This window comes from Camellia sinensis, chromosome 5, assembly GCF_055761805.1.
Source record: "Camellia sinensis isolate YWXY chromosome 5, ASM5576180v1, whole genome shotgun sequence".
Classification (NCBI taxonomy): Eukaryota; Viridiplantae; Streptophyta; class Magnoliopsida; order Ericales; family Theaceae; genus Camellia; species Camellia sinensis.
This window is the reverse complement of record NC_138965.1, coordinates 56,378,616-56,403,751: the sequence shown is the minus strand read 5'-3', so window position 1 is coordinate 56,403,751 and position 25,136 is coordinate 56,378,616. Positions and strand designations below refer to the sequence as shown.

Below are 25,136 nucleotides of genomic sequence, written 5' to 3'. Positions count from 1 at the left end.
TTGTCAAATGAGATTGTCAATTACAAAAACTTAACAATCTTTAATCACCAAAATTGAGAAAATATATGAAAAATCAAAAATTTAAAAATAGATTTAAAAAATAAAACCAACAAATGTGATTTTTGTTTAGAATTTTGACATCATACATTGGTTATTAAAGCACCATGTAAAATATTATAGTTTATAAAATATAATTTAAATAAAAAGAAAGTGTATGAAGATACTTGCGAAATTTTGAGATGAAGTATAAATCTTTGTTTTAAAAATGAATGCATACAACTTTAAGATTCAACCAAAATTATCCACAATCATTTGATCCATGATGGACAATTGTAAATATTATGTATATCAATATAGAAACAGACACGGGAAATAAGAAAGAGTAACTATTTTTTGTTCTTTAATCATCATCAATTTAAAAAATAGGAAGACGATTTTTTCTTTTTTGATAATAAGGAAGACAATTTATTTATATTTATATAGGACTTAAAAGCAGATATATTAGTTTTGAGTGTTCAATTCCAAAAATAAAGAAATAATTGGTTTGTATTAGACTCTTCATGACTTTTAAAAAATATAATAAATTTAAAAAGGTAAAATTGAGATTTAAAAAAAAAAAGTAAAAAATATTCACACTTTTATAATAGTAGTAGATAATAGATATATGCAGGGTGCGCGGTGCGATTCGGATTGTTTAGAGTAAAATTATAAATTGAATGATGGATTAGCAAATTGACGGATAAATTGTGATTTGAGAGATTTTGGACGGATTAACAGATTGAAAAATATTATATCCAATTATCATGTATTTGCATAATATATAACACTAATTTGCATAATATTTTTTATATATGTATAACATAAATTAATTTTACATAATATTTTTCATATATATAACTATTAATTTGTAATAAATTTCATATTATAAATTTCTTTCACACTTATTTTTATTTTAATATTTTATTAGGAATTAAAAAATATATATATTAATTATAACAAATGTGGAACTGTTTCAAAAACAAATTATAAATTTTAAAATCTAATTTGTAATTAACGAATAAAGCATACACGATTTTAAAGAATTGAATAATATTTTACACAGCCATATATATATATATATATATATAATATTTTACACAGCCATATATATATATATGTAAAATTGTTTTCCCCTATGTGACTCATTGCTCTATCTTTCTCTACCGTCAGCTCACTCTCGCGCTCGGCTATGGATCTCTCTCTCTCTCTCTCTCTCTCTCTCTCTCTCTCTCGATCTCAGCTTTTGTTTAATATTGGAAGGGCATTAATTTCTTCTCCAATTGATTTTCTCTGTCTCGTCTCTGGTGATTCAGGTATCTTTCTGTTATTTATGTTTCTCCTTTTCTTGACTGTTTTTCATTTAATTAGCCGAGTTTGAATTGTTTGTGTGTAATTTATGATTAATTCATGATTAGAGCTTTTATTTTCAGTTTTAAATGGCTTTGTGTATGGATTATTATACTATGTTGATTGCTTGAGGATGTAGATGTAGATGTAGATGTAGATGTAGATGTAGGATGTAGATGTAGATGTAGATGTAGATGTAGATGTAGATGGTGGCAGTGGCTTTTGCCTAAGTGGAAATACTGCTAGGAGTTATTCTTACAACTTTTCCTTTTACACAAGACACCCCTTTCAGCTTTCAGCTTTATACTTTCTTAATTAATACCATATATAAATATGTGGAGACTGGAGTGGAGAGACATCCTTTTACACACAGAGAAAGAGACGGAATAGAGCTATATTTCCTGGAACATGGATTGCTCCGGTATGTGGAACGGGAAGGGGAAAGTAGTATCTCACATACTCTAAATTGTGGTATGACGGGAGTAGGCTTCTTTACACTATAAGAATTTAAGGTACTTCAGTCTAGAGAAATTTTTTTAACTTTTAAACATCTAATAAAATGTAGTTTTTTTTAAAAAAATAAAATAAAAATAAATAATCATATAGCAACACATTTCTATGAGCATTATAATCTATGTTTGACGTTTTGTCATTTCAAAATTTCACTCACCTTATATTTTAATTATTTATTTTTTAAGCTCATAAGGGAATTATAAGGAAATATATTGGGAAAAACCTATGGGATCGCTTTGGATTGCTAAGTTTATAGTTTTGGAACGAAAGTGTATCATGCTTTGGAACGTGAATTCCAAAATGTAATTCGCTAGGCTATCAATGTTTTCTAGTAACACTAGAATAGAACTGATGCAGGACAGTGCTGTGAGGGCTGTTCTGGGGCTGAAAGTGCTGAAATTTAAGAAAGAAACAAAGGAGGAGAAGAAGATAGATTTAGGAATCATTCCTAGAATCTCTTAGGCATCACACCTAGGGTTTGATTGCCCCACCCACTGCCTATGCCTTGTTTTTTTTTTTGGCATCCCCAATACATTAGTGCTATTAGTGGTCTTTTTTTTTAGTGGTATGAATCATTGTTGATTGAATTAATAGCATTACATGACTTTATATAGAATTAAGAGACTTCCTATACCAACTAGAACAAAAAAAGGAAATTATTATAATATCTTTGACTTCTAAAACTAATGTAAGATCAAATATGAAACATAAATAAAACCTAATTAAATAACTTGACCCACAAGATGATCCATGGGTGACCCGTGTAACCCATGTCTAGAAATTATGAAATTACCAAAATACCCTAAATAATAATAATAATAATAATAGAGCATGACTCATAAGCTTAAGACATAACTATCCACGGTCCCAAATGAGTTGCTCATCATCCAATGCATGCCAAATCCAACTTGGGCTTAGAGGCATCTCTTCCTCATCTCCTGTAGGCTGCTGTCACTTGCCTCCATCAAGAACCCTAACCCTCAATTGTTACTCCTTTCAATTTGTGTTATCAATAGAATAGGAATAATTATTATCTTACTCTTTCAGTCATATTATTTGTCAACAGTTCCTGTTGCACTGGAAAATTGATTTTTATCATGCCTCAGTTTTAAAAATGATCAATTGTCTAGCTTTTGACTTAACATGCATTGCGAGAAGTTTAACAATTAAAATTAAATAAATAAATAAATAAAATTATGACATTCTAATTTTTTATTGTCATATCATCAACAACTTGACAGTGCACTTTGACATGCTTCATCACCTCATGTAACTTGAAGTTTGCAGTAATCGTGGGTTGATATCACAAAAAGAATCCTCATGGCTTTAAGTGGTAAACTTCATTTTTTTTATTTGAGCATTAACTAGATCATCACATGGCTGCATGAGCTGTAGCTTTGTACTGTCCCTTTGCGTTCAACTTACACTTTTGTTTTGCTTTTTTATGGTTCATGTTACTAGGAGGGTTTAACGAGCCATTCGAGAGAGTTTTTTTTTTTTTGTTTTTTGATTGGCACCGGGGTGTCTGGATCAAAGCCCTACCCGACCAATCCTCAGGGGTGCACAAGCCCTCGGCAAGGAGTTTCCCGAGCCATGCAAGAGAGTTTTGCACTCTCCAACATCTGTTTATGCAGAGTTGATGCTTATGCTGCTTGATGATTTGAACAAATCTTAGGGCTGATCTCTGAAACTTTCTTGGTAGCAACTCCTTTGATGCTTTGTAAACACCAAGGAGAAAGGACAAGAAGAAAGCTAGATGACTATAAGGAGAATGAAGAGAACTTGAATTTTAGTTCTGTATGAGAGAGCAGAATCTGGATCAGTGTGGCTTCAAATTAAGCTCAGTGAGCCAAATAGATTGGTTGGGGAAAGGAATATATGAGAGAGAGCTCTAACCCATCTGACTGGATCACTCCTCTTTCTAATTTGAACCTCTGACCAATATTATTTCTTGTCATAGTTTGACCCTCCCAAATAGCTAAATGTAACCTTACCTGTAGATCTTGGATGTAGAAAACTCATTCGACAAAAAATATCCTCTCCTCCCACTAGATTTAAACTCTGGTCTTGAACTCATTATTCTGTCCAAAAAGGAAACCAGATTACTTATTAAACTCTTCCATCACAGTCAGTCTAGATAAGTAATATGTGATATTGCTATTTGCAACTCTTAATGCAGTCTAACCTTATCGACCTCCTATTTACCTTGTTTCACAAGCGGAAATAATTATAATTCAAAATTTAAGTACATTGGTACCAGGGTGCATTAATGATGATTTATTAATCTGTGTGGGTATGAAAAAGCAATAAGCCAGCGGGTGGTAACATGAGAGAGAAATGCTTCTGCACTTGTTTGATAACACAAGGCTATGGAAATAAGTGAGTTGTTACTCTGTCTCACTGCTAGTTAAGATCCAAAGACATCTTTATCTTTGAAACTTAAAAGTTCATTGGTTTTCTTCCTTTTGAACAGCAGATCTGATGGCATATCTTTCACAAAATTTATCTACATGTTATAAGAAGCAGGAATTTGGTAAAACAGTATTATGAATTCATGCCATCTAGTCAATCTTAACCATTCCTGTTTTGAAGTAGATAACACCACAAGGGCTGACATATTTAGGAGACACTGATGGAGACAGTGATACACAATTCTTGTTTTCTTCTACCGTACTATCTATTTCAACATTTGTTTCACCCTTCCATTTTTCTAGTTCCTCCAGTTGCGATTGAAAAATAAGGGGGCTGGGGGCAGAGGTGCATATGGAACCCTCTGATTTGTTAGCTTACGAGCTTTGGGAGAGACAGCGAAAATTAGTCTCCTAGTTTTTGGCTAGTGATGTGAATCTTTGAGATCAAAATGACAATTTTTTCAGTTGTTGATTTCACTTATCACAGTAAGGCCCATCTTCTTACTTCTAATCCTACTCTCTTTTCTTCTCCTCAGTTCATTCTTTCTGAGAAGGGGTCAGGGTTTTCTTGCTGCTAGAAGGGATTTGGTTTCAGAAAGGAGGGCTAGTTATGGAGATGGGAAGACAATGGTATGGATTGTCAAGAATAATATGCTTAAGCACATGTGTACATATATAGGCACAGGTTTATCAAGAATAGTATGGTTAAGCACATGTGAGCTGCACTTAAATAATTGTGTTGTTAAACTACTAACTATGGAGTCCTTTTCTTAATAAGCAACCTTTATGATTTTGCAGGTCATTTGACTTGGAAAATGCTTTGGAATCTCACACAAAGGACAAGTATAGTGCTGGAAAATAAATGGATTTAAAGAGAGAGCTTCTTATGAATCCTGATTGGAAAATCTATGCTTAGTCTATTAGGTACTTTTTTGTAACACTAAACTTTGTTGTCTAGTAACTTCTTATATTTGAAGCGTTAATGTCAATTTGGTATGAATATAATATGGTATAAGGTTTTGCCATTGGATTGTCCATTGATCATTGTATTCACTCTGTCTATTAATATGGCAATTCCCTCAGTAGTACTTGTTCACTATTTGCCAGTTTGAGAGAGGTGGAATATCTAGTGTGCTATATGCTCTACTAAGTTCACTTGGGCCAGTTGTTACTAGATTGCATTCTATGGATTAAGGTTGCAATCTTTTGATTACGACAATTTGTAGTTCACTAAACAGTTTCCTATTTTTGTGGCAACGTTATGTATTTTTTCTTTGTAATATTTCTAAATCAAAAAAGTCATAACCACAAACATAATGCGCAAATTTAATTTTGAACTACAAATTAAAAGGCATATTTAAGATTATAGTGTAATTTATCAAAATATATATATATATATATATATATTTAAGATTATAGTGTAAAATTTAATATTAATATATGTTTTGTTGCAAGTTTTGTTGATGGAGTAGTTGACATAATCAAGCGGGTGCCGTTGAAAGCCAAACTGAGAATATGCTCCTCTTTTTTGTTTTGTTAAATAATTATTTATTTATTTTTGAGGACTTATATTTTTTAGTGTTTTGTATAAACACTTTTAAGAATGATTGATGGGTATTTGTTTTGCATGTATGGAAGCTTATATTTTGTTTGCACACGTATAAATTATATATATATACTAGTGTTCTACCTGTTGAATCCAATGGTTATGTTTGAAATTGTTTTATGTATATGTGGTTTTAATGTATAACATATTTCTCAGTAAATCACTTTTAAATTTAGAAGCCAAACATTATTAAATTAAGTTTGAAAATATTATATTAGCAAGTGAATCAATTTTATTTTTTAAAATACAATCATAATATTGTATTTGGTAAGTAATTAAAAGTAATTTTTGATAATTTGACGTAATTAAAAGTGAGGACATTAATTTTGTAAATTTAAATTCATTTTAATTTAAATTTGATATTAAATCTTGCCAAAGTTAAACAGATATATAAATGCCCTAATGGTTACAGTTTTCCAAGACGATACTTGGTTACAACAAAAGTAAGTTTGAAACTCAATACAAATAAAGCCCTAAGCTTGTACAAAGTAATTACAACAATAACAAATAGAAGCTCTTGGCTCCAAGTCCTCCCAAGCCATAGGCTTGGCAGAGGCATATTATCAACACTTAAAAATGGTTTTCCACTTAGGGTGAGCCAAAACCCAGTAGAGATACTCTGACACAGTATATGAATCTTAACAAAGTTATAAGGTGAATGCATATGCAATGCTCGTGTCAAAATGTTTTACATCTCTTTCCAAAAACCATGCAATGTCTGATTATATCACAATTCATGAAAACCACTTTCTTTGCAATAGAAAACAAGGCAGTGGATACAACTCTGGGAATCTCTAGGTACGTGTTTGCAAGTAGGCTATACAAGCACTACCAATTGCTATTTTTACTGATATTAACCGGAAGGCTCGGCACCTAGCCGTGCGGGTTTCTGGACTTTCATCAAGGATACACAGGCCAACAATAATACCACAACCACACCCCCTACCCAGATTCACCAGAGTATTCACTAATTTTTCTCAAAAAAAAAAAAAATATACATTTCTAATGTGTTAAGTATGCACAATGCTCAATGCAAATATATGAGAAATTAGTTTCAATTCTCTTAATTCTCATGCAATTTTTATAACAATCATAACTATCCTCCACCGATAGCCCAAAACAGATATCTCTAAACAGATAGATAATTTTCAATAAATATAAACTTTCTAAAATTTCAAGATGGGAGTGATAATGTATATTCAACTCCACCACCATCATCATCATCATCATCATTCCAATTTCATAAAACCTAACATAATTTTCATTTCCTCCTTACAAAATCAAGTATTCACATTTTAGGGAAAAATTCCCTTTTCTTTACAAATTAATTCCAAGGATAAAAATTCACCATTTTATCACAACTCAACCACATTTACAAACCCACAATCATTTCTAAGCAAACATTTTGAAAACCCCTCTTTTGATTTCAAAACCAAAACCTTGGGTTTATCCAAAAATTCCAAATCACAATATTGTGAAAAGCAAATAACCAAGTTAAAAACCATACGAAAGTGTGGAGAAATCCCTACCTCAAAACTAGAAGGTAAGGAAGAGAGTGGAGAAACCTCGACGAAGCCGAAAACCAACTTTGTTCCAATTCAAATGAAGCTCAAGGTGAGCTCTACCTTTTTATCAAAGGGACTAGAGTGTAGAGATAAATAGATTGAGAGTATTTGGAGGTTGAAGATGAGTTTTAGAGAGAAAAGGTCTAGATTTAGGGTTTTTGAAATGTTTAGAGAGAGAGAGATATGAAAAAGTGACTAAAAAAGTAGCTATTACAAACGGATATACGCGCAGACCGCTCGAGCGACCAAAACACTGCTCGAGCAACCAGACACAATAAGTGAGTTCGCTCGAGCGAACAAAGTGACTGCTCGAGCATAAAACACCGCCTCCTAGTACTTTTGCAGAGAGTTCGCAAACACCGCTCAAGCGCAAGAAGGACCGCTAGAGCATAAGAAACACCACTCGAGCGGGAAAAAAAAAACACCCTCCCAGTACTTTTGCAGACCTGCAAATATATTGAAAGTTCTCAAGGACCGCTCGAGTGACCAAAAGATTGCTCGAGCAAACTGACCAAAATCTGGGCAACAATTCTATTGAGAAACAAACTCCCGACCTATTCCAAATGCAACAAAGACATCCAAACAACCAAACTCAATCATGAATAAGATGAATAAGGATATGAATAACCAAATAAGACAAGGAATCCCGGATCCAAAACAATAAACAGGTTGGGTCTAAACCAGAATCATTATACATTATGATATTTTGCAAAGTTCAACTATCATAATACAAGGAGCTTCTTGGAACAAATAATCAAAATCTTACCCCCAAAAAAAAAAAAAACCAATAAGAAAATAAGAAATTTACATATAAGAATTGTCTACAAAACAAATTAGAGCATACTATTGATTAGAGCAAGATGAATAGATGCAAAGTTAATAGAGATGTAACAGTTTAATTAATTAATGTAAAAATGAAGAGAAGCAATAGTTTAATTAATGTAAAGATGAAAAATCACAAAACAATCACACATGGAGAATCAAATATTGCAAAAGAAGACAAAAAGAAAGAGAATAAATAAACTTGAGAGGTTGTTGGGAAAACAAAATGACATAGAATAGAGAAAATAGAAGACATATTACTTGGAGAGGACAGATGGTAGATTGTTACATGGACACATGGCAACATTTGAAAGGCATTGCTTTCATTATATATCATGTGATACATGTATGAACATTCTTCACAAATATAACTCTTTTCATTTATTACTTTATTTTTCTATTATTATCGCATATAACATTTGAGTATATATGTGAAAATAGGTTGATATATCTATTATAGATTTAAATTAATTTGTTAATTTTATATTATTTTTCATTAAAAATACCGTTAGGTGCTTGCAATTGATTTCTTTGTAGCAAATGTATATACGATTTTTATAATAAATAATAATTTGCAAATAATTGTTTTTATAATAAGGATATTCTTCTAGCATTTTTATGAAATTTCATTGAAGATTGTTTGCAACGGTACCAAGATGGTTGCCAAAACGCTATGTTACAACTTATATGGACTCTTCAAAATAAATCAAATATTTGTGTCGAACACTCAACACTCGGACAAGGGTATAGGTATGTATAGGATATGTGTCAGCTACTTTTTAACAGACACTTATATAATTGTATATAACACTGTTATTATATGTACATATTGTTGAATAATTGCTATAAATGTCTTCTTATAGCGATCCCGGTTTCCCTTTTCTTTAATTGTTGTATCCGGACTTAGGTTCCGTGGAGTTGGTTGTTGTGTATACCTTGTTTACATCCTTTACTCTTTATATTTGAGTCTTGGGTTGTTTTGGGCAGGTGTGTTACGGGTTGGTTGAGCCCAAGTCTCAAATCTAGTTGCCTAGGTTTTTGGTGTTACGCTCGAGCGGGTAATTCTGCGCTCGAGCGGAGTTTGGCTTTTAGTTGTACGCTCGAGCGGAACTTCTTGTGCTCGAGCAGGTTTTACACACTCCCAGTATCTCGTGCCTCTGCAAAATTTTTGCAGGTGTGATTTCTACGCTCGAGCGGATTTCCTGCGCTTGAGCGGGTTTGTTGGCGCTCGAGAAGGTAGTGCTTTGTCTGTGTAAGTTCTGGAAGGGGGAAATCTACGCTCGAGCGGATTGGTTTTTGCGCTCGAGCGGATGTACTTTATTCTTGTGTCTTGGCGCTCGAGCGGACCTTCTTGCGCTCGAGCGGACCTAGCTTTTTATTCTTGACGCTCGAGCGTTGTGTTTTTCGCTTGAGCGGGAATGTCGTATAACAGAGAGTAGCTGGGCATTTTTGAATCACTTTCTACACTTCCTCTCTCTCTTTTACCTTCAAAAAAGATATTTTGAGAGCCTCTCCCTCTAGAAACTCCCTTCTCTCTAGGGTTTGATCTAGTAGGGGTTACTTCCTCACCTTTGGCCTTTACAAAAGTTGTGTTGATCGTCGAGGGTTACGTTTTGATCCAAGAATATTGAGTTTTGGAGCACTTCGAGTTTCGTCATCTTCTTCCCTTGAGCTCCAAATTTGAGGTAGGGATTCCTACTCACAACTATGGGTTTTGACCTAGATTTTTGAGCATTTTGTTAAATGGTTTGATTTTGGGATCTAGGGTTTGAAAATGTTGAAGGAGGGTTTTGTTATTTTGATTCTAAATGTGTATTTTGGGTTTCAAAATAATGGTATTGTTGTTGGTTGTTGATATATAGACCATTGGGTCAATATTGGGGAATGAAGTGGAAAACCCTAATTTGTTGTATAAATTAATTGGTATAATTAATTTGGAAAAATTGTGGTTATATGGAATTGAGTTGGAAATAATGAAATTGGCTCATTATATGGTAGAATGGTGGAGTTTGATTTATTAATCGCTCAATCTTGAAACATTGATATTTTATCTGTTGAAGCTTTTATTATCTGTTTAGAAATAATTGCTTGGGCTACCGGTGGAGGGTAGTTTTGATTGTTGTAGACAATGCATGATGATTAGGCAAACTAAAACTAATCAATTGGATGTGTCATAGAGTATGACGGTTGATAGAATACATTAACTTTATGTATTGATTGATTGTGTATATGACCTATGTGTATATATGCTTTGTGTGTAGAGGAGGAGATCGGGGATGTACTCTGCAGTTTAGGAGAAGATGGGGGATGGACCTCTAAACCGGATAGTGTTGGGTGGAGATGGGGGATGAACTCCGTAGATACAGCTCATATGCTTATCTAAAGAAGTGTAGATACAGCTCATATGCTTATCTAAAGAAGTGTAGATACAACTCATATGTTTATCTATTGAAGTGTTGATATAGCTAATATGCTTATCTGTTTAAATGTTGATACAACTTGTATGCTTATCTATTGTAAAGTAGGAAATATTTAATATGAGTCACTGTCTCATGTAAATTGTTGGCCAGGTTCTGAGTCGTTGTTGTGAATTGTGAACTTGATAAGAAATGGAAAATGAAATGAAACACAAACATAGTGGTAATGTAATGGAAATGGTTTATGAAATGATTTATGGGAATTGAACATTTATCAATTGCTAATGTCTTAGTCATTGCTCATACTGTGTTTAGCATATCTCTACTGGGCGTTGGCTCACTCTATATGAGACATTATTTTCAGGTACAGGTAGCATGCCACCTCCAAGGACATAGCTTGGATGATGATGAGAGTTAAAGACTCTTTTTTTTTGTTTATTTTGTCTGTATTACATGTATATCAAGCCAAGGACTTATTTTGTATAGAGTTAGTACTCTTCTTTTGTGTAACCAAGTGTTGACTTGGAAAGCTGTAAGCCCATAGGGCATTTGCTTTTGTTGTTAACATGTAATACTGTTGTAAGAACTACTCTGATGAATAGAAATGATGGGTTTTATGTATTATTTTGAGGGCGTTACAACTTGGTATCAGAGCGTACCGGGTTCGAATACTTTGGGTACGTGGGAAGTGATTATGATCACAATGGGTTTGTCTCGCTTGATAGAGACTTAGATGTAGTGTCATGTGTTATGTGTTTAATTGATAACATGTTTATGTGACTATATGGGTATGGAATATAGTTTCTAGGATGTTGATTGGATCCTTGGGTTTCTGGGAGTCTTGTTGGAAAAGCACTTGATCAATGCTGTTTCTAACCGGAACTCTTGTAACGCCTCGGGACTGTCATTATCCGGAGATGAAATTCGTAAGTGCTTATGTGTTTATGTGCTTATGTGGAATGAATTACAATTGTCCATGCATTAGGACGTGAGGGTTGTAGCTTCGACACATTTGTGAATGTGCTAATAGTCTTGGTTACCTTTATTAGGACGTTAGGACGAGGACGTGGTAGGCGTGGCAGGCGTGGTAGGCAAGAGATGCCTTTACCGGATGATGTTCCGGCAGTGCAGGAGGGAGTTGGTCAGGCCAATGCGGCCGAACCAGTGGGTCAGCAGGCTATGAGTGCCTTGGTCCTAGAGATAGCAGGAGCTTTGGGTATTCTCAGAGCTGAGAATCAGGGTGCTGAGGCAGGGCCTGCTTTCTTGAAGAGGGAGTTCTTCCGGTCTAACCCGGATGAGTTTGTTGGGGATTCGAAAGAGCCACTTAAGGCTGACGAGTGGTTGGAGCAGATGGAGAAGACGTTCGAGATGCTTGGCATCGAGGACGAGGCTCTAAAGGTGACCTTGGCATCCTTCCAACTGAAGGGAGATGCGGGTCAATGGTGGAAGTATGAGAAGGGCAGTGTTGGTGGTGCTTGGGGGGCTTTTGTGATTGTTTTCCAAGAGAAGTTTTTATCTTCAGCTGCTAGGGAGAAGCTGAGGGAACAGTTTTGCCAGCTTAAACAGCAAGGCTTGTCAGTGGCCGAGTTTGAGGCTACTTTTACCAGTCTGTCCAGGTTTGCACCTGAGCTTGTGGCGTCCGAGGAACGCCGTTGCTTTGAGTTTGAGCGGAAGTTGAGGCGAGGACTCAAGTTGAGGGTTGGAGGACCTTTTATTCGGGAGTATAGACGTTTGGTGGATGCTGCAGCTCATATGGAGATTATGATACAGGAGGAGGAGGAAGGGTAGAGAGGCTCCAAGAGAAGCCAAGATGGCCAGGGCGATGGTAGGAGACAGAGGGGTTCTAACCCTCAGCAGTCTCAGGGTGGTTTGGCTAGATCGACCTTTCCAGTGCTGAGTGCAGGCTCTGGGAGAGGCAGTCAGGGGGATTTCACCTGTTACAAGTGTGGCCAGCTGGGTCACAAGGTTTCGGTTTGCCCACAGAAGGGAGGGGGTCAGCGAGCTGCTTCTTCTTCGGCTAGACCTCAGGGCCAGAGTCAGGGCAGGGGCCAGCCTTTGTCTTGCTATCAGTGTGGTCAACCTGGGCACTTGAAGAGGTTTTGCCCACAGTTGAGTGCCACTTCGGGAGCGTCTGGTTCTAGGCAGACGCAGAGTTATCAGCCAGCTCAGTCTGTGCAGGCCTCGAGGGCCAATCCGGGAGCTTCGTCATCCCAGTTTGTGCAGCAGTCTTTTGCTCCTAGAGGTGAGCAGGTAGATCAGGGGCCTACAGGGCGCGTGTATGCTGTTACCGCGCAGGATCTTGTACCGGCTCCATCAATTGTGAGAGGTACCTTTTTGTTTTGCAACTCGGTTGCTAGTGTATTGATTGATACGGGTGCATCTCATTCTTTTGTATCTGCTGCATTTGCATCTGTGTTGGTGTTGGAGTTGGAGTTGGCACTATTAGCATCTCCTATTTGCGTAGTATCACTTGTTGGGGGTGAATTGATTTTGAAATACGGATGTAGAGGTTGTGATATAGAGGTCGCCGACTGTAGGCTTCCTTTTCCCTTTGTTGTTATGCCCATGAAGGGTTTTGATGTTATTTTGGGTATGGACTGGCTATCATCATACCGGGCTGTTATCGATTGCTACCGCCAGAGGGTTACAGTTTGTACCTTGAGCGGGGAGTGTTTCCATTTCTTGGGGGATCGGGTTGGTAGTGTTTTGCCATCGTTGTATGATCCGCGAGGGCGGAGTGAGCTTAGTGGTCTACTTGCTAGCTTCATGAGTGGTGAGTGTAACGAGACCCAGATTGTATTGCCGAGAGTGGTTTGTGAGTATTCGGATGTTTTTCCTGAGGATCTCGTTAGTTTGCCACCTCATTGGGAGATAGAGTTCTCTATTGATTTAGTGCCCGGCACGGCGCCGATTTCTATGGCACCTTACCGTTTCGCCCCAGCTGAGTTGAGTGAGTTGAAGATTCAGCTCCAGGAATTGCTAGATAAGGGTTTTGTTCGCCCTAGTGTTTTGCCGTGGAGAGCACCAGCCCTCTTTGCTGAGAAGAAAGATGGTGCCTTGAGATTGTGTATTGACTATCGGAAGTTGAATTGGGTTACGGTTAAGAATAAATACCCTATGCCCCGTATAGATGATTTGTTTGACCAGTTGAAGGGTTCTCGTTGTTTCTCTAAGATAGACTTGAGATCGGGTTACCACCAGTTGAGGGTCAGGGAGGAGGATATTCCGAAGATGGCATTCCGTACGCGGTATGGCCATTATGAGTTTCTGGTGATGCCATTTGGGCTCACTAATGCACCGGCAGTCTTTATGGACTTGATGAACCGGATTTTCCGGGAATTCCTAGATCGATTTGTGGTTGTCTTCGTGGACGACATTCTTATCTATTTGCCTTCTGAGGAGGAGCATGAGGTACACTTGAGAGTGGTGCTTGAGCTGCTCAGAGCCCATAGGCTGTACGCCAAATTTGGGAAGTGTGAGTTCTGGCTAGGAGAAGTCAAGTTCTTAGGCCATGTGGTATCCGGGAAAGGGGTGTCTGTTGATATATCCAAGATTGAGGCAGTGCAAGATTGGGCACAGCCTAAGAGTGTTTTTGAGATCCGCAGTTTTCTGGGATTAGCTGGGTATTACCGACGGTTTGTGAAAAATTTCTCCAGGCTAGCTTCGCCGTTGACTAGATTGACGCGGAAAGGGGTCAAGTTTGTGTGGAGTGAGACTTGTGAAAAGTCGTTCCAAGAGTTGAAAGTTAGATTGACCACCGCTCCGGTTTTGATTATTCCGGAGAGGGGGTTGGGTTATGCGGTTTATTGTGATGCCTCACGAGAGGGTTTGGGTTGTGTGTTGATGCAAGAGGGGAAAGTGGTAGCTTATGGTTCACGTTAGTTGAAAATACACGAGAAGAATTACCCTACACATGACCTAGAGTTAGCAGCAGTGATCTTTGCCTTAAAGATTTGGAGGCACTGCCTTTATGGTGAGAGGTTCGAGGTGTTCTCGGACCACAAGAGTTTGAAGTATCTGTTTACACAGAGAGACTTGAATTTGAGGCAGAGAAGGTGGATGGAGTTCATTGAGGATTATGATTTTGAGTTGCACTCTCACCCGGGAAAGGCCAATGTTGTGGTCGATGCCCTTAGTAGGAAATCCATTAGTGATGTAGCTTGTATAGCCATCCGGGAATGGGAGATGTTGGGTGCGCTGGGCGAGTTTGATTTGCTACTGGGCAAATCTATCGAGACTGCGGCCTTGTTTTCTGTTGTTGCGCAGCCTACACTTGTGACTCGAGTGTTAGAGGCACAGAGAGGTGACCTTGAGGTAGAATCCCTTCGAGAGAAGATCTCCAGTGGGAAGGTTGAGAAGGGTTTGACGGTGTATCCCGACCTGAGTGTGAGATACAGAGACCGTTTGTTTGTGCCGGAGTCTTGCCGAAAGGAAGTACTTCGAGAGTTCCATCATTCGCGCCTTGCGGTGCATCCGGGAGGCACTAAGATGTATCGGGAGTTGGGTTGCCAGTTTTGGTGGCGGGGTATGAAGAGAGATGTGGCAGTCTTCGTGTCTAAGTGCCTTACCTGTCAGTAAGTGAAGGCCGAGCATCAGAGGCCAGCGGGTTTGTTGCAACCCTTACCTATTTCCGAGTGGAAGTGGGAGCATGTCACTATGGACTTCGTTGTAGGTCTTCCGAGGACTCAGCGGGGTAGTGATGCTATTTGGGTGGTTGTGGACCGGTTGACTAAGTCGGCGCACTTTATTCCTATGCGCATGAGGGATTCGGTGGATCATCTCGCCGACTTATATATTCGGGACATAGTGAGATTGCACGGGGTCCCAGTGACGATCGTCTCAGATAGAGACCCTCGTTTTACTGTTAGGTTGTGGCAGAGTTTGCAGAGTGCCTTGGGCACTAAGTTGACCTTTAGTACGGCTTATCATTCCCAGACTGACGGGCAGTCCGAGTGCACTATTCAGATCCTTGAGGATATGCTTCGAGGTTGTGTCCTTGACTTTAGTGGGACATGGGAGAGGCATTTGCCCTTAGTGGAGTTTGCCTACAACAACAGTTTTCAGTCTAGCATCAGTATGGCACCGTTTGAGGCCTTGTATGGCCGACCGTGTAGGTCTCCAGTTTGTTGGGCCGAGGTGGGTGATGCACCTTTGTTGGGCCCGGAGTTGGTTAGGGAGACAACGGAAAAAGTTGAGAGGCTTGTTACAGCCCAGAGTCGCCAAAAGAGTTATGCCGACCGTAGGAGGAGGCCTTTGGCGTTTGAGATAGGTGATTATGTTTTCTTGAAAATATCAACTAGGCGAGGTTTGATGAGGTTCAGGAAGAGTGGGAAGTTATCCCCTCGGTTTATCGGTCCCTTTGAGATCCTTGAAAGGATTGGGGAGGTTGCTTATCGTTTGGCTTTGCCACCGCAGTTGTCCGGGGTGCATGACGTATTTCACGTCAGTATGCTTCGGAAGTACGAGCCAGATCCGTCCCATGTGTTGGATTGGACCGATTTGGAGGTAGATGAGGATGCCTCGTATGAGGAGAGACCGATTCGGGTCTTGGATAGGCGGGATCAAGTCTTGCGAGACAAGACCATTCACTTGGTAAAGGTTTTGTGGAAGCATCACGGAGTGGAGGAAGCCACTTGGGAACGTGAGTTGGAAGTCCGTGAAAAGTATCCGGACATGTTTGTTGATGTGTAATCATGTAATGGAATTTTGTAATAATATTGAACTTTAAGAGCATTATATATGTCTTAAGTTGTAAAACATTATAAATGTTTTGGTTTATGGAAAAGTTGTAGAACTTGCCTTGAAATGGAAGTTTGTGTTAATAGTGTGTTTGTTAAGTATATTGTGAAAATGCAAGCATGATATTAATGTTGCATGTACTATGGAATTGTGGAAAATGAGCCGAAATTGGTAAATTTCAAAGGAATGCATGTTGATAATGCAGGTTGTCTTGTATAATGTGAAATGTCTCTTGAAAAGAGATGGGATTGACCGGTAATGGGTCGAAATGTTTAATATTATGTTGTAATATTGTTGGAAATGAAGAAAACTTGTTTTTGAAAAAAAAAAACTTCTGTTTAATTTCAGGGACGAAATTCTTTAAGGGGGGGAGGTTATAGCGATCCCGGTTTCCTTTTTCTTTAATTGTTGTATCCGGACTTAGGTTCCGTGTAGTTGGTTGTTGTGTATACCTTGTTTACATCCTTTACTCTTTATATTTGAGTCTTGGGTTGTTTTGGGCAGGTGTGTTACGGGTTGGTTGAGCCTAAGTCTCAAATCTAGTTGCCCAGGTTTTTGGTGTTACGCTCGAGCAGGTAATTCTGCGCTCGAGCGAAGTTTGGCTTTTAGTTGTACGCTCGAGCGGGTTTTACACACTTCCAGTATTTCGTGCCTCTACAAAACTTCTGCAGGTGTGATTTCTACGCTCGAGCGGATTTCCTGCGCTCGAGCGGGTTTGTTGGCACTTGAGCGGATAGTGCTTTGTCCGTGTAAGTTCTGGAAGGGGGAAATCTACGCTCGAGCGGACTGGTTTTCGCGCTCGAGCAGATGTACTTTATTCTTGTGTCTTGGCGCTCGAGCGGACCTTCTTGCGCTCGAGCGGACCTAGCTTTTTGTTCTTGACGCTCGAGTGTTGTGTTTTCCGCTCGAGCGGGAATGTCGTATAACAGAGAGTAGCTGGGCACTTTTGAATCACTTTCTACACTTCCTCTCTCTCTCTCTTACTTTCTAAAAAGATATTTTGAGAGCTTCTCTCTCTAGAAACTCCCTTCTCTCTAGGGTTTGATCTAGTAGGGGTTACTTCCTCACCTTTGGCCTTTACAAAAGTTGTGTTGATCGTCGAGGGCTACGTTTTGATCCAAGAATATTGAGTTTTGGAGTACTTCGAGTTTCGTCATCTTCTTCCCTTGAGCTCCGAATTTGAGGTAGGGATTCCTACTCACAACTATAGGTTTTGACCTAGATTTTTGAGCATTTTATTAAATGGTTTGATTTTGGGATCTAGGGTTTGAAAATGTTGAAGGAGGGTTTTGTTATTTTGATTCTAAATGTGTATTTTGGGTTTCAAAATAATGGTATTGTTGTTGGTTGTTGATATATAGACCATTGGGTCAATATTGGGGAATGAAGTAGAAAACCCTAATTTGTTGTATAAATTAATTGGTATAATTAATTTGGGAAAATTGTGGTTATATGGAATTGAGTTGGAAATAATGAAATTGGCTCATTATATGGTAGAATGGTGGAGTTTGATTTATTAATCGCTCAATCTTGAAACATTGATATTTTATCTGTTGAAGCTTTTATTATCTGTTTAGAAATAATTGCTTGGGCTACCGGTGGAGGGTAGTTTTGATTGTTGTAGACAATGCATGATGATTAGGCAAACTAAAACTAATCAATTGGATGTGTCATAGAGTATGACGGTTGATAGAATACATTAACTTTATGTATTGATTGATTGTGTAAATGACCTATGTGTATATATGCTTTGTGTGTAGAGGAGGAGATGGGGGATGTACTCCGCGGTTTAGGAGAAGATGGGGGATGGACCTCTAAGCCGGATAGTGTTGGGAGGAGATGGGGGATGAACTCCGTAGATACAGCTCATATGTTTATCTAAAAAAGTGTAGATACAGCTCATATGCTTATCTAAAGAAGTGTAGATACAACTCATATATTTATCTATTGAAGTGTTGATACAGCTAATATGCTTATCTGTTTAAATGTTGATACAACTTGTATGCTTATCTATTGTAAAGTGGGAAATATTTAATATGAGTCACTGTCTCATGTAAGTTGTTGGCCAGGTTCTGAGTCGTTGTTGTGAATTGTGAACTTGATAAGAAATGGAAAATGAAATGAAACACAGACATATTGGTAATGTAATGGAAATGGTTTATGAAATGATTTATGGGAATTGAACATTTATCAATTGCTAATGTCTTAGTCATTGCTCATACTGTGTTTAGCATATCTCTACTGGGCGTTGGCTCACCCTATATGGGACATTATTTTCAGGTACAGGTAGCATGCCACCTCCAAGGACATAGCTTGGATGATGATGAGAGTTGAAGACTCTTTTTTTTCTTTTTTTTGTCTGTATTACATGTATATCAAGCCAAGGACTTATTTTGTATAGAGTTAGTACTCTTCTTTTGTGTAACCAAGTGTTGACTTGGAAAGCTGTAAGCCCATAGGGCATTTGCTTTTGTTGTTAACATGTAATACTGTTGTAAGAACTGTTCTGATGAATAGAAATGATGGGTTTTATGTATTATTTTGAGGGCGTTACACTTCTTGACACTGTATGTTACATGTAAGACAATTTTATCTCACATATTTGATTAAAAATATAAAAATATGACATTTTTTTGTTGCGTCCACCTACCCTTAAATGTATAGTTTGATGAGTCCGACCTCTAGATATATACCTGCACCTGACACCCATACCCAAGTCCATGTAACGAAACATAAATGTTAACAAGTTTTTTATTTTTTGTGACCACAAAACAACAAACGCCATAAGTAGGTTAGGCGGTTGCAAATAATTTGTGACTGTTGCTTTGCCGTAGCAAATGGTATTTGCCACCCCACATTCGCGTCCCCTATTTTCCGACACATGGTGGTCGCAAAAGGTCTTTTGTGATCACATTTCTATTATTTGTGTCGGCTCGTGGCGGTCGCAAAGAAATTTTTTTTTAGTAGTGTGACATGAATCAAAATATGTAAATATATGTCTATCTTTACACCAAGATGAGAGTCCCACATTCTCATTGTAACTGGTGTGCCAAATTTGCCATTTCTGAATTAAGAGCTTTATAAGGAGATATCACATTACCTGGGCCTTAATGACTACAAAATTTCTTAAACTTAATGGATGATCGATTTTATGAGCTCCAAGTTCACTTAAATACAAATTTTATTTTTTCTTGCTAATAGCCATTTTATCGAAGGTTTTGAATTTGAGCATAAAATAAATATTAACATGCACAAGGGATGTTTTGATAAGCTGATCCACAGGATTAGTTTTCCAAGTATAAATAATGTTAATTATGGATGTATACATTGCCTACAATGAAATTGTTGGAGAGTGATATCCAATGATTGTGTTACCAACCAACCAAACAAAGCCTTAAGTCCCATCAGATGGGGTCGGCTATATGAATCATTCTTATCCACTTGACTCTATCAAAAGTCATTTGGTTAGTCAAATTAAGAAGATTCACATCTCTATTTACTATATTAGCCCACGTTAATTTAGGTTTCTTCCTTCCCCTAACACTTCCCATATCCAGTGATTGTGTTGTTCTCATTTAAAAGGCACTTGTGCATACATCATTGATATGCTTGCCAATATGTTTGGGTGAGCTTGATCATTGATATGCTTGTTAATATGTTTGGGTAATCTTGAGCGTGAGACTAGGATTAATACAACAATATCACATCCATTGTATGCTCAATTAGTCACACTGGTACATTGAAAACGTAGAGAATATGTACTCAAACATGCAACATATTACCCATCCAAAAAAAAAAACATGCAACATATTGGCAACACATATTTATCTAGTGTGGAAGTGCCTATGAACAACAGTCACTGAATGCATGGGAGTTGATATGGAATGTTACAAATTTATAGTAAATCAAGAAACAATGGAATTCCTATCAATAGAATCCAGAAGTCCCCTCCTACAAAAATTTGTAGTGTAAAGTTAGCTATTCTGTGGAGCTATTAATTACCATTGCCAATTGTATTCTTCCTTTAGTACTAACTATGGTTCTCTGTTCTCATACTATGCATAGTAAACTTTGTCTAGACTATGGCCCCTTCATTCTAACCAACCCTTGGGATCAATTATGTCATCAAGGAAGCTTTGCATGATGATCATTCTTGAGAAAGTTTTCGTGTTATATGAAGCTGTCTTTTAATTATGAAAAGAATGGACTCTTTTGTGCTGCAAGAATTTTCAGGCGATCATCACTTTTGTCCTGACACAATTCTCATCTTTGAATAGGTGTCTTCACAATGGGGGTTTGTAATCAGTCTAAATTAATCAAAGCATGATTAAGGTATGGTCCACGACTCTCAGATCTTTCTTTTATTTTCTAGTGTTTGATTTTCATTGGGTGGTTAGTTTGGATCTGGAAAGATATCTATAAATCTTAAATTAGTTTGGTTTGGACTTATAGAGAACCCAGCTTGTACCGTGCTGTGAGTTTGGTTGAAGTCATCATAGGCTTTGATAGAATGTATTTTTACATGATAACTCTAGTTTGACATCTGACTTAAAATAATTTAAGTTCTGTGAGAGAGCAATTGTAGCTAACTTCTTGGTATCTAACAAAAGTTCCAATAAGAGGATTCTAGGTATAACTTTGAAGAAGTTGATGAAAGGTTGTGTAAATTTGGCTAGTACTGGACGAGGCAAGGCCAAAAACATAATATTTGGGTATATGAAATTCATTAATTGAATTCTAACAGCACTCAGATGTGCTAAAACACCAAAAAGAAATATATTTAGCCAACCGTAAAATGTCCATAATGTAAATGAAACACTTCCACATCATTGTCTTTGCATTGCAATCTTTGAAGGAAGTTGTGCAAGTTGAAAGGAAATGTCCATAATGGTATTGTACATTACAAAATTATAGTAAATCTAGAAAGAAGGGTATTCCTGTTGCCGGAATCCATTTGTCTCCCTCAATGAAATTTCTGAGTGTAAAATTAGTTGCTTCAATGGAGCTATTAATTACCTTTTCCCATGGTACTCTTCCTCCAGTATTGGCTTCGGGTCCTTCGTTCTTGTACTCTGAATAATAAACTCTGTCTGGACTACGACCATTCCATTCCAGCCAACCCTTGGGGTCAATTATATCATCAAGGTAGCTTTGCATGATGATTGTTCTTGAGAGATTTCCCCATGGCCTACCTAAAAATGTTTTAAATTTGAAATTTTCTTGGCATAGGTCATTTGCAGCTTTTATAGTGCAATTTTGCATAATTGTACTAGTTTTTTCATCTTTTTATTCTCTTTTTGTGCTGTTATTGTGTTTGTCTGCAAGTTAAGAGGCTTCTTTGCGTAGATTATAGAATTTTGAAAGAATACTGCAGCATTCCCAAATATAAAATCTACTGTGCCGTAAATTTCACATTCTCTGAAAAATTGTTTTCCTTTTGCAGTGTACAGGGTATCTTGATACCCTTGAAAACGGCATCTGAAGAATGCTGAATTTTCTACTGAATTTCTTAATGCTACTGCTTGGTTCATGTATGGTCCGGCTGTGTTCTCAAAGGTAATATCTTGTGCAACAAAGCCTTCACCCTCTATCCCTATAAATGAAGGAAAGAAAAAAGAATGTTAGTCTAATGTTGGGACTGGTATAAATTTTAATTCAATCTACTAATTTAATTTATTTCTCTTCAATCAAAATTTCAAACTTAAAAGGATTTCTGATGCCTAGATTTAGAATTCATAACCTAAGTCAAAATCCAAGTATCCAAATTCAACTCTAAAGATCAATTTGTTGACTGACCTGTTGTTGCTGTATAATAGGTTTGGAAACCTGTGCCATTGCTCTTGTTGCCTGATATCACCGTCTTGTTCCAGCCATCCCCAACAAATGTTAGATTTGTTTTTTGTTCTCCAACGAAAATGTTCTCTCTATAGAAGCCTTCTTTGATTTTTATGTAGTATCTACGTTTACTGTAGTTAGGGGCTGCAAGAATGGCATCTGCGATTCTTGTGAAATTCCCTGATCCATCTTGTGCAACTGTAGTGTCAATGGGCATGGACTTCCCTAGTGAACTCCACCAGAGAGTGATCAGCACAGTGAGTGCCAACATTGTTTTTCTCTTTAGTAAAAGGGTTTTATGTGTTTGTTTCAGAGAAGTTTATCAGATGTGTTTCTATGGTGTGAAAGGCTCATGTAACATAAAGGAGTGAATAGCTTGTAAAGAATGAGTAGTATTTATAAGCAAAACTTGCTGTTGAGTTCCTAACAAGGAGTATTTTTCTAGGTCCAACTGAGATTGAGTTGCACACGTTAGGGGTAACATTCTTGTCTCATTTGATCTAACTCATTACTACAATATAACTAGTAGAGAACTCTAATAAATAGAACAGTTGGCAGCTTTGTATCAATATAGTTATTAGGAAACTCTAGTGGTTTGGTTACTTGGCAATTTTTGTCTAGCTAGCTGAAACAAACTCTTAGATTGGGATGTGTCACATTATCATAAGTATTGTATTTTTTTTATGTGTTGAGAAAATAGTATACAAACATAATTTTTATACAAAAAAAAGTACATATACATAATGGGGAAATATATAAAAAAAAAGAGGGAAATATCAAAATAATTGCAAATTCATAAAAGTACAACATTATTTGCACAATTCAGTGCACAAATCACTTGTACTTTCATGAGTTTGCAATTATTTTTTCAACTTTCCACTTTTTTGACATTCCCGGTAGTAGTACTTTTGAAATTATGAGCAGAATGGTGGGTCGTTTTGATTTAAAATGAAAGCACCACAAAAGGCCATATCTTTTTTTTTTTGTTAAAATTTTACACAAAAATTATGCTTGTATGACATTATTCTAATTTTATAGTAGTCGCGAATCCCCTGACTCCATTCAATTCGAGATGATGTGCTCCATTGAGCTATGATGTGATGATTTTGGCATCACTTAATCTTCTCTACAAACATGATCTGACGTGTTGTTGTTTCTTCACTCTTTATTTCTTATTTTTGTTTTTTTAAACATTTTCTTGTTAATTTTTATTTTTATTTTGGGTGGGGGGGGGGGGGGGGTGTTTGCACTCTGACTCTTATTCTTTGTTTCTTTCTTTTCTTGATTTTTATTGCTTACTTAGTAGGCTTTGTTCCAAATTAGGCCCAATTTCCCCTGACGATTTGCTGGGCAATGTCACTCCTAGCTGAACTTGTGGGTTGCCATTATCCAAAACTGAACTTGTGGCCAAATGCATAGCCCGTATACTTCAGGCCACCTAGTTTTTAGGAAAATGGCAAAGGGTGTCCATCACAACTCATCAATAGTCTAATAGGAACCAACACTATTGAAGAGTGTTTGTATAATAAATATCGATTCTGGGAAAGAATGGCAAGGTAGTCATGAGCTATTGGTTGTTTAGAGGAATTTGACAAATTGATTGAACAATGGCTTTAAAAGAGAGTAAGAGAGTTCTATCCAAATGCAAGAAACATCAAAAGCTGAAGCCATTCACTTTGATTTGATATATTAATTTTGATCTCTTCTAAGAAGAAAAATACAACTTTGACACTATGATTTGGAGCCATTTCTATTGTTATGGGGCTTAAATAGTCAATTCACAAGTTTGTGTAATACAAGCAATGCCCATTTCCATCTTATTAATATTCTTGGAAATATTTATTGTTCTTGTTCCATGTTAACTTTTCCTAGTTTTGGAAGAGTGTATCTTATGTTTGATTTTCTTTCAGATCAAAATTTCTGTATGATTTTTGTGGTCCCCTCTCCCTTGGAATTGGAAGCAATCAAATTTCCAAGAAGAGTAGCTGTTCCCCTAATGCTGAAGTTGCCCTACTTATATGAACAAATACTTATATGAACAAGAATCCGGATCCTCCGTCGCACTCTCCTGCGGCTCTTTCCTGTCATCCTCCAAAACGATGTCGTTTTGGAGGATTTTTTTATTTTTTTTTCTTTTCTTTTCTTCTTCTTCTTACCAAATTTAGAGAGAGAAAGCAGAGAGAGAGAGAGTGACAGAAATGGACCCTCACGGCGGCATCAGCAGCAGCAGAGCGGAGGCGGAGCGGTGGCTCCTCATCGCCGGCCGTGGGGGGAGGGAGAGGAAGGGGTAGACAGCTAGCAATGAAGAAGAAGGCTCACCTAACGTCACTCCAAATCCTATCTCTTGTCTCTTCCCTTCCTTTTTAGGCTTTCTATCTCTCTCTCCATTCTCTACTGTCAAACTCTTCTTCCCGTTCCATTCTCTCTCTTTCCAGACTAGAGAGCCCCAGAAAATGGCCAGAAAATTAAAAATACAAAATCTAATCTAATCTATAATAATGTTGAACCAAAATTTGAAAATGCAAAATCGTTCCACAGATAACAAATTTTCTGGGCATTTTTCTTTCCAGACTAGATAACCCCAGAAAATTTTGCATTTTTCTTAATGTCAAGAACGAAATTTGTTTTGTAGATTAGTTTAGATTAGATTAGATTTTGCATTTTTAATTTTCTGGGCATTTTCTTTCCAGATTAGATGTCAAGAATGGAGAAACCCTCTCGACCTTCTCGCTCAAAAATTTTCCCGAGAAAATCTCCAAGAAAGTTCGTATGATCAGTCGGAGCGGAGACAAGAGAGAGCTTCATTCCAAGGAATGGTTGCTTGATCAATGGTGATTTCAGG

At 37.3% G+C, this 25,136-nt stretch overlaps 1 long non-coding RNA gene across 2 annotated transcripts; it reads left to right on the top strand.

Annotated features, from left to right (window-relative positions):
* Nucleotides 1-1,159: 1,159 nt before the first annotated feature.
* On the top strand, nucleotides 1,160-24,337 carry LOC145790644 (uncharacterized). 2 transcript variants are annotated; one of them, XR_014329535.1, is made up of 6 exons: nucleotides 1,160-1,352; nucleotides 4,847-4,940; nucleotides 5,109-5,234; nucleotides 20,737-20,791; nucleotides 21,903-22,015; nucleotides 24,205-24,337. It is a non-coding gene; the product is annotated as an uncharacterized LOC145790644 (long non-coding RNA). The 2 variants fall into 2 exon arrangements; XR_014329536.1 differs by lacking the exon at nucleotides 24,205-24,337 and adding an exon at nucleotides 22,276-22,595.
* Nucleotides 24,338-25,136: the final 799 nt, after the last annotated feature.